The following is a 5,766-nucleotide window of genomic DNA, read 5'->3' as shown; positions in this document are numbered from 1 at the left end:
CCCGCCCCACAGTGGTGCACGGGGTGGGCAGAGCTTGCAGGCACGGAGCGGTCTTCTTTCAACTTTGATTGCCCCCACGGTTTTCCGGAAGGCTGCATCCTCCTCTCTCGGCTTCGGAGGAGAGAAGGCAGGAGGTCGGTCTCCTGGTGGGTTTTATCCAGAACACTGATGTGCATAATGAGGACCCAACGCCTCATTCCTGCTTCCCCAGAGACCCGGGAGGGGTGGAGGCCCCGGCAGAGGGGACGCTGGGCACGGGGACCCCGGTCCCTGCTCAGGTGAGGCTGAGAGCAGAGGAGACCCCGAGCCAGGCGGGCAGCCCATCGAACGCTCACTCTTTCCTTTCCAGGAACAGAGCCTCGCGTGGGCTGCTGGGTCTGGACTGGGGACACTTCTGCTGGAAAGAGGGCCAAGGAGAACCAGCCACGGACTTGACAGGTCAACACGTGCACGTCCAGGACAAAGGGGGTTTTGGAACAAGTAACATCCGGCGAACAGGTAACCTCCCACGCTAGGCGAAGAGACGGCCGGTTCTGTCCAACTAAATCAGGTGCTTGTCTGGGGGATGGGAGAGGGCGGGCGGGGGACAGCTCACCAGAGCAAAGGTCCCCATCCTGTACCAATCAGTGCCACCCCCAGGCCTGGCACCGCTCCGTCATGCAGCAGCCAGACCCTTCCCTGGCTGCAGGGCTGGGATGGCTCGAGTAGGAGTCCCTGCTGGGACCTGCAGCTCAGGCCACGCCTCCCTGAGCCCCTGCCGGGAGGGGGGGGGGGGGGACACTGGCCCGTGACCTCATGCACCTCCAGCGGCCTGATATCCTGCTTTTGAAGGTGCCTAGAATCACCCCCTCCCTCAGTGAGCCACGGCTGCCACGTGGGGCCGTCCAGAGAGGTCAGGGCGCCGCTGAGCACGTGGGGCGGGAGCTGGAGGCGGTGGCGGATGGCACCAGCCCCCGCTCAGCGCTCCCGGCAAACGCCGGGCTGTGGGGACCAGGGCCAGGCCGGGCGGACGGCAGACACGGAAGATGGACCCGGGGGGCTGCAGTGCGGACGGCCGAGCCCCCCTGGGCTGTGCAAACATGCGGCAAACCCACGGGTGGAGTCGGGAAAGCGGTCTACTGCGCCCAGAGGCCATAGGGAAGTTTCCAGATGGACATCCTATAAAGAGCATTGGGATGGGCAGGACCGCCTCGGGTTAGAGCCCAGATGTCTGTGAGCACCGCCTTCCCCCGTGGCAAACCTCTCACGGCCACGTTGGAGGCAGAGTCCCAGGCAGGTCCCCGTAGCTCTGACACACGGACACGCACCTCCCCGGGGCGGGGGGGGGGGGGGGGGGGCGCTGGGACCTCTCCCTCCCTCTCACCCGGCCCTTGGGGGACATCTGGGGTGCTGGCCGGGACACACGGCCAGACAGGCGCTTGGGGGCCAGGGTCCCCCAGGGGTGGGGCCTCTCGGTGCTTGTTCACGTCTGTAGAGGCCAAGGTTGAGGCCCAGCTGGGAAACGGCTCAGAGCAGCCGCCTAGAGTCTGGTCAAGGACAACACCTTTGTCCCCTGGCCCCCAGTATTCACAGTCCCCCAGCAACGCCCACCAGCAGAGGCCGCGTTGTCAGGATCCCTGTCAGCCAAACGCAGGACCCACAGCCCCCAAGCCACAGGCCCGGCCACAGCCTGTCGATAACTTGCTCCCCGAGGTCGACCTCCAACCACTGAATTCAGTTTTGTAAGCAGGGTCTAGCTCAGCCTTCCAGAGTGAACGTGGCAAGCAGGGGCCAGGTGTGAGGGGGCCAGAGAGGAGCCCTGCCGCAGAGATCCTGCACGGCAGGGTCAGGGGTCAAGGCCGTGACACAGGGAGAAGGGTGGGCAGAGGCGTTAACCCTGGTCCGTCCACCTCACCCACGGACCCAAGTCCCCAGAGGCACGTATACGGCCTCCTCGTCGTCCACGTTCCCAGCCCCACGCCCGTCACAGGCCCCGGAAGGTAACGCGAAGGGTCTGGCGAACGAGGGTGGGTGGTCTCGCATGCGGCACCGGTCCCCCTGGAGGGCTGGTGGGGGCCACCTGGAAGCCTTGGGCTGAGGGCCGGCTGACAGGTGCAGCCAAGCTGGGCCCAGAAGAGAAAGACGACAGACTCGGGACCCTTGTGTGGGAGGGTCCCTCGGGGCACGTGGGGATGACGGATGGGAAGGAGTTCGGGGCTCAGGCCCCCGGGACGGACGGCAGATTCGCAGGGGACAGCACGGACGCCCTGGCAGCGGGCCGTGCGTGCTCCAAGTCCTGCTCTGCCTGACGCTGGGGTTTAACCGGGGCGCTGCGAGGCCTCGGGCAGGGAGGCCCCGGCGAGGGGCCCCTCTGCACCCGGCCGGGGACACGTGCGCGACTGGAGCTGCCCTGGGCACACTTGGCTCCAGCCTCGGGGAGGAAACCGAGCTCGCGTCCGGCGAGCAGACCCACGGCCGGCGGCACGGGCCTGGGGACGCTCCCCGCTCCCTTCTGTCCTCAGACAAGAGGCTCCAGGTCCTTCTGGGTGGCCCCCGCCCCCTGCAGCCAGGCTCGTGGCACTTGGTCATCGATCCAAGGCAGCGCGGTGGCAGGTCCAATCAGCACTACCATCTAGAGGGACCCTGGGGGGGCCCGGAACAACGGCTCCTGCCTGCACCGCTCAGAATCCCCCCTCCCCCCGCCCCCGGCCCGAAATGAGGCCGGGGGCTGCTGGGTGTCAGGGCGTGAACCCAGGACGCTTCTCCCAGCACAGCCTTCCCTGACACAGGCCACCGCATGTCTGTCGTCTGTCTCTCACGACTGCCCCCAGAGGGCCGAACTCAGGGGCGCCCGCCTTCCGGCAGGAGGAGGGGGGCGGGCCAGCAGCAGGTTCCGGGCCTCCAGAGCAGGGCCAGGCTGGGCAGGGCCTGCCCATGACTCCTCCCAACCCCGGTCACTGGGCGGGGGAGGGGGGGTCAGGGGCCACCTGAGCCGTGGGGAGGCGGAGGGGCCTGGCTCCCCCCCTCTCTCCGACAGCCCCACGAGGGGGCTGTGGCGCTCCACTCTCCTCCCGGGGGCGCCCTGAGACCCAGAGCCCCGCACTGGCTTCTCCGGGGCCTCCTGCACAGCCTGGTGCTGGGACCCAGGCCCAGGCTGCTGGAGCCTTCTCCACGCGCAGCACCCCTTCCGCTCGGGGCTTCCGGGACGGACTCCTGGCTGCGGCCGGCCTCCTACCGTCCAGGTGCTCAGGCCGATGGCTCCGAATCACCCCCGGTCCCGCGCCCAGAGCCCCCAGCCGACCCCCCAGCGGGCCACCCCGTGTGTCCTCCGCACCCCCGGCTACCACGTCCCTCTAAACCGTGGGTCTGCGTTCTGCTTCCAGCGACGTGGGGCGGTGGCAATGGGGCGCATGGAAAGGGAAACGAGCCGACGAGCCAGGGAAGAGACGAACGGCCATCTGAAGGGACAGGAGAGGGGACGGGAGAGGGACCACGAGAAGGCAGAACTGGACACAGCTGACACTGGAAGAAGCAGCCCTGGGTGAGCTGCCATTGTCCCTCCTCCCCCTCCCCTCCCCCTCTCCACCTCTCTCCCTCCCTCTCTCCCCCTCTCTCCCTCTCCCTCCCTCCCTCCTCCCTCTCTCCCTTTCCCTCCCCCTCCCCTCCCTCTCCCCCTCTCCCTCCCCCCTCCCTCTCCCTCCCCCTCCCTCTCTCCCTCCTCCTCTCCCCCTCCCCCCTCTTCCTCCCCCTCTCCCCCTCCCCCTCTCCCTCCCTCCCCTTCCCTCTCTCCCTCCTCCTCTCCCCCTCCCCCTCTCCCCCTCTCCCTTCCCTCTCTCCCTCCTCCTTTCCCTCCCCCCCCCTCTCTACCTCTCCCTCCCTCCTCCTCCCTCTCTCCCTTTCCCTCCCCCTCCCCTCCCTCTCCCCCTCTCCCTCCCCCCTCCCTCTCCCTCTCTCCCTCCTCCTCTCCCCCTCCCCCCTCTTCCTCCCCCTCTCCCCCTCCCCCTCTCCCCTTCCCTCTCTCCCTCCTCCTCTCCCCCTCCCCCTCTCCCCCTCCCCCTCCCTCCCCTTCCCTCTCTCCCTCCTCCTTTCCCTCCCCCTCTCCTCCTCCCCCTCTCCCTCTCCCCTCTTCCCCCCTCTCCCTCCCTCACTCCCCCTCCCCCTCCTCCCTCTCCCTCCCCCTCCCCCTCCTCCCTCTCTCCCTTTCCCTCCCCCCTCCCCCTCCTCTCCCCCTCCCCCTCCCCTTCCCTCTCTCCCTCCTCCTTTCCCTCCCCCTCTCCCCCTCTTCCTCCCCTCTCCCCCTCCCCCTCTCTTCCTCCCCCTCTCCCTCTCCCACTCTTTGCTCTGCGGGACAAGCCTCAGGGGTCTGACTGCAGACCCCATCACTGCTGCGTGGCCTCGGCCACCATCCTGCCCCCTCTCGGCACGGGGTCCCCAGCAGGGCTGCTGTCACTGGGGCGCCCCCTCAGCTGCCGCCGTTGACTCAGCGTCCAGGCATCGGAGGGGGCCAGACCTGGAAATGCAGTCCAGGAGCAAGGAGGACCGAGGCCACCCTCAAGGGGATCGATTGACGCGTTTGTCAAATTCCTAGAACCCCACACGGAGAACAGTGACTGCCACTGTGGGAAAATCATATTTCCATTTAAAACATGATGGGGCTCAGTTCTTGATTTTGGCTCGGGTTGTGATCTCATGGTTCCTGAGTTCGAGCCCCACATCTGGCTCTGCGCTGACAGCGCGGAGCCTGCTTGGGATTCTCTCTCTCCCCCGTCCCCTCTCTCTGCCCCTCCTCTGCATGCTCTCTCTCTCTCTCTCTCTCAAAATAAATAAATACACATCAAGTAAGTAAGTAAATGAGGCACCATGCAGACCCTATGCCTGTTCCCCCGCAGTCTGGGACCCCATCACACACCCCAAGTTCCTGCGGGAATTCGAGTCCGTCTGTGAAGGCCTCGGCCCGCCCAAGAAGCAGAGGGTGGTTCTGGGCCCTCACAGTAAGGCCTGTTCCTCTCCCACGCCCTCAGGACCCCTTGGTTCAGCGGCCGCCCAGTGGCCACAGGTGGGCCGGGGGCGGGCGGGGGCTCATTCCAGGTCACTGTGTCCCCTCAGATCGCCGCGAGAATTTCAGAGACTAGGGCCATCGGCCCCAAACAGGTGGGTGGCGCCTCCCTGCAGCTGGGCCCCGCCGGGCTTCTCCAGGGCCCGAGTTACACAGAGGAGCCTGGGAGGTGGACGGAGCCCCTCCCCTGACCCCTGGGCCGCCTTTCAGAGCCCAGACCTGCCCCCACCTCCTGTGCTGTCCCTTCCCTGATCTCTGCCCCCATGGGCAGAGAGCCAAGAAGTGGGGTCTCGGGTACACAGGGACTTAGACTTGGAGGTTCAGGGTGCTCAGCCCCCCTCCCCGTCTGCAAACCCTCCAGGGATTCTGCCGAGAACACCCACCTGCGCGTCCGTGTGCGGCCCTGCGCAGCCTGTCCCCACCGCGCAGGCCCCCCTGCTACACGCTTCGCCCCACCCCCGCACTGTGGCCCCTCCTTGCACAATAAAGGATATTCCTTCTAGAGATGAGTGTCTGGTGGGTCAAAATTTCTTCTGGGGCTGCAGAAACGAGCAAAGGAAAAGATGAAAATGCCACCCCCAATCGGAGCACTTGAGCAGAAGGGGTCAGACCCTCCCCAAAGCTGAGTGACCACAGAACTCAGTCATATCGCCAAGGGACGAGGCACACGGTCACGACGTTTTCACTCTTTCAAATGCGCAGACGCACGTCCATGAGGACTCTCTCAGCTT

At 66.5% G+C, this 5,766-nt stretch overlaps 1 long non-coding RNA gene across 2 annotated transcripts; it reads left to right on the top strand.

Annotated features, from left to right (window-relative positions):
* Positions 1-450: 450 nt before the first annotated feature.
* LOC145713043 (uncharacterized) lies at positions 451-5,539 on the top strand. Of its 2 annotated transcripts, XR_014136002.1 has the most exons (4): positions 451-498; positions 3,363-3,520; positions 5,086-5,130; positions 5,397-5,539. It is a non-coding gene; the product is annotated as an uncharacterized LOC145713043 (long non-coding RNA). The 2 variants fall into 2 exon arrangements; XR_014136001.1 differs by having other exon boundaries at positions 5,086-5,539.
* Positions 5,540-5,766: the final 227 nt, after the last annotated feature.

This window comes from Panthera onca, chromosome D4, assembly GCF_046562875.1.
Source record: "Panthera onca isolate mPanOnc1 chromosome D4, mPanOnc1 haplotype 2, whole genome shotgun sequence".
Taxonomy (NCBI): domain Eukaryota; kingdom Metazoa; phylum Chordata; class Mammalia; order Carnivora; family Felidae; genus Panthera; species Panthera onca.
The sequence above is the reverse complement of the archived record's forward strand: the minus strand, read 5'-3'. Positions and strand labels throughout refer to the sequence as shown.